Raw genomic sequence first — 3,346 nt, forward strand, 5'->3', positions numbered from 1 at the left:
TTCTACATCTCTCTTTAACTCATTGGTGAGGCCTTTGGCAGTGACAGCTCTATTTTGAAATTAACTAGTTCACAAACCTCATTATTTTAGGCCAGTTTTCTCCCAGGAACAACTTTATCTTTGGAGATGCAAATTCACAAACTCTAAACATCTTTTTTATACATGTCTTGTATACTGTTTCAGCTCTGAATTCCATTACTAGGCATTTTTGTTTAATAGTTTCTAAATAATTTATAGACTGGCTAAAAGAACTCTATAGAAGCCGAAATACGGAGTTAGCAACTAATGGAATGGTTGTTTCATTACAATATTTTAAAGAATTATTTAAGTAAAAATCTAAATGAAATATAATAATTGTCTTTATTTCATCCTACTTCAAGGTTCTGTCCCTGGAAAAAAATTCATCACTGCTTCTGGAATTTACTTCCTGGTATCTAAGGAATATGCTAATAATTCTATTTCTGAATTTATTTCAGATATTATCTATTTTAAAATTATTTTAACTTATCCTCACTTCTGCTCCTCCATATTCTCAATATATTACAATTTTTGTTTAAATCATCAGTGATTAAATGATAAGTTGATAGTGTATGCTGACATCCTTATTGACACCTTCATGCTAATGTCTCCTCTCTTACTATACCTGTGGGTATAAATTTTAAACTTTTATTTTTCTTTTTTTCCATTTAATGGTCTTTGGAGAGTGAGAAGGGATGAAAGCAAATGGCCATAACACATTTGACAGAAATAACAGGAAACTAAAATTATTTCTAAAAACTGTAAATGATTACATAAAGAATCTCAAAATTTTACTTTAGAAGGTAGAATCCTATTTCATTCTCACCTCTTACATTTAGCATAAGTGACAGTAAGGCATTTTTTTTTAATTTAAGAAAAAAGTATAAAATCTGGTTTTTAATTTTTCTGAAATATAGTCTTATAATTTCTTTCATTATTAACACTGAAAAATCAGGATCATCAAGAAAGCAAAAACAGAAGATTAGAAAAGATAACCTATTGCCATGATACATTAAAAAAAGATACTAGGTGAAAAGTAACATGTATGTAATGAAGCCTACAATTTGGAAGTTGAGTCAAACAGTTAATTACTAACAAAGATGGCAACCATGTTTCTTTTTTGTCTTTCACAGTGAATGCACAATTAGCACTTAATGCTAAGACTGGGGAATAAACCATCTATAATCTACTGAAAAAGACCATCTGCTTCTATAAATTTTGTTCTCATATACTTGCCAAAAGAAGAGAACATATTAACAAAATAATGGGCCCTGCACTGTTAATTGCTAGGTTGTTTGCAGTTGTGCTGTTGCTATTAGAATTTAATAAGCCATTCCTTCTGCTAAATTAATAAGCAGCCAAGATTATGTAATAGCTGCTTTCAGCTGCTAATTATTTTTCCCATAATTCCTTCCCCTTTCTACCCCACCCCCACTTTTTTTGGCTAGGAACACAGAGATGAGGCTGCCAATATGTCATCAGCATATCTCGCGTCCTCATTTTCAGAGTCACAGACCAACATTAGGAGCATAACCAATGAGTTTAAACTCGGAGGTGTCTATCTCTGGAACCTTGAGGACATGTGTTTTGTACAGAAAAAGAAAGAGCATTTGAAATCAGAGGGCGAATTTTCATTGCATAGTATTAGAGCTATCTTTGAACTGGTTAATGGTATCTATTTCATGTAGTAAGGGAGAAAAAGGACATTAGTAAACACCTTTAGGGAATGTTTGGGCAGAGAGCAGGTAAAAATTTAAGCAGGGGGCCTAAAGAACTATAGAGATACAGCCCTGTGCTTTCAGTCTATCATTTTTTAAAAATAGCTTTCAGTATAAATTAATCATACATGTTTTAGGAAACTTTCCAAGCAGCATAGTAGGACTAAGAAGGGAAGGTATTATACATTTTTTATTTTGTCAAACCAGTGCATTAAAAATACCCCAAATGCCTTCAAATCCCTATTTTACATCATCTTGGTTTTATAGACATTGTAACTCAAAATGAACATAATCTCTAATATAGGATATCTTTAAATTGATCAAATTCACTTTCATGAAAAAATTAGTATTTCTTTTATACTTTAGGCCATTAAAAAAATTCTGGCGACCATGTTTAGTAACCTCCACAGAGGGAATAACCCAACAAAAGCATTTTTCCAGTTCCTTTTGTAAGAACCTAGGTGACTGGGGTAATGAATAGTATTCGACATGGGAAACCCGTGGCTATTCAAGCAAGGTCACCTAATCCTGTGAGTCCCCCCTCCTTTCCTTATCTATAAAAGATGAGTTTAACTAGATGATTCATCCATTCTATCATCCCCAAAAAAAAAAGCATTATCCATTATGTGCCCAGAACTAGCTCAGCATTTTGGCTCTTAACAAATCTACCCTTTAATAGTCTTATTAACTCACATTTATGTTGTTACATACTAGGCAGTTAACCAGGTTAGGAAGCAAAATGAATAAAATCCAAGATGTGCAAATATAGGCTAATGGGCATGTAGGTGAAAGAGGGGCTTGTGCTTACAGGGTTTTAGGGTGAGGCTTCATAGATGTGACATTTGACAGGAAGGACATGCCAGGCAGAGCAAGTCGTCGGCAAGGCTAAACTGGAACCCAGGCGGCTGGTGGGGGCGACCCTGTGTAAAGGAAGCGGGATCTCGAGGATTCCGTCTAGACTTTTCAGCCGAGAACGGACAGTAACTCATCCAGTCCACCGTGAGGAATGGGCGAGGCATGCCCATAGAAGAAACTCTTGCGAAGCTTGGAGGGAAAGTGTCTGGGCTAAGGCTGTAGCAATACGAGGTGAAGGAGGGGCCACGTGCACCAGCTCCACGAAAGAGCTGATTTGTTTTCCCCCGAGTTGCAGCACTCTCTCCTCTCACCATCATCACCGACCGTTACCCATGCCACCATCTCGGGGCACCGGAGTCTTCGGAGCTCAAACTTGGCTCTTTACTGTCCGGACCTTCCCTACCCTGCACCACCGGGTCAACTAAGGGCGCCGCAGAACCCCATCCTCCAGTCACTAAAGAGCCGGGACAACCGCCCGCGCGCGTCCCGGAGGCACAAGCATAAGTACGCAGGCGTGCCAGCCGCGGCAGAAGCCGCTTCCGGGTCACGTGGCCCAGCTTCCGGTTATAACCACGCCCCCGAGCGGAGAGATGGCCAATCGGCTACCTCAGACTACGCGGTATCTGCGCTGCCTACAGAGCCGTTGGCTACGGCTGAGCGCCTTCCCGCGCGTCGCCCAACCTGCCCCTCCTCTCGCCGCAGCTTCGGCTCCTCCCTCGTCCAGCCCCCGGGGCGGGGTCTGTTGGCTCGCCCTT

Source organism: Urocitellus parryii, chromosome X (genome assembly GCF_045843805.1).
Source record: "Urocitellus parryii isolate mUroPar1 chromosome X, mUroPar1.hap1, whole genome shotgun sequence".
In the NCBI taxonomy this organism is placed as follows: Eukaryota; Metazoa; Chordata; class Mammalia; order Rodentia; family Sciuridae; genus Urocitellus; species Urocitellus parryii.